Below are 385 nucleotides of genomic sequence, written 5' to 3' on the forward strand. Positions count from 1 at the left end.
GTGATCTAAAGAAATTCAAGAACAGATGAGAAACAGAATAGTTGACATGTATCAGTCTGGAAAGGATTATAAAGCCATTTCTAAGGCTTTGGGACTCCAGCGAACCATGGTCAGAGCCATTATCCACAAATTGAGAAAACTTGGAACAATGGTGAACCTTCCCAGGAGTTGCCGGCCAACCAAAATTACTCCAAGAGCGCAACGACGACTCATCCAAGAGGTCATAAAAGAACCCAGAACAACATCTAAAGAACTGCAGGCCTCACTTGCCTCAATTAAGGTCAGTGTTCATGATTCAACAATAAGAAATAGACTGGGCAAAAACGGCATCCATGGGAGAGTTCCAAGGCAAAAGTCATTGCTGACCAAAAAGAACACAAAGGCT

General features: G+C 42.6%; 1 protein-coding gene across 1 annotated transcript in view; it reads right to left on the bottom strand.

The window, feature by feature from the left end:
• The window catches only part of LOC107582702 (la-related protein 1B-like), a 43,387-nt gene that overhangs the window by 5,807 nt on the left and 37,195 nt on the right, over positions 1-385 (bottom strand). The gene's annotated exons all lie outside the window — the stretch shown is intronic.

The sequence above is a fragment of the Sinocyclocheilus grahami genome, unplaced genomic scaffold, assembly GCF_001515645.1.
Source record: "Sinocyclocheilus grahami isolate Dianchi unplaced genomic scaffold, SAMN03320097.WGS_v1.1 scaffold4.1, whole genome shotgun sequence".
NCBI lineage: Eukaryota > Metazoa > Chordata > Actinopteri > Cypriniformes > Cyprinidae > Sinocyclocheilus > Sinocyclocheilus grahami.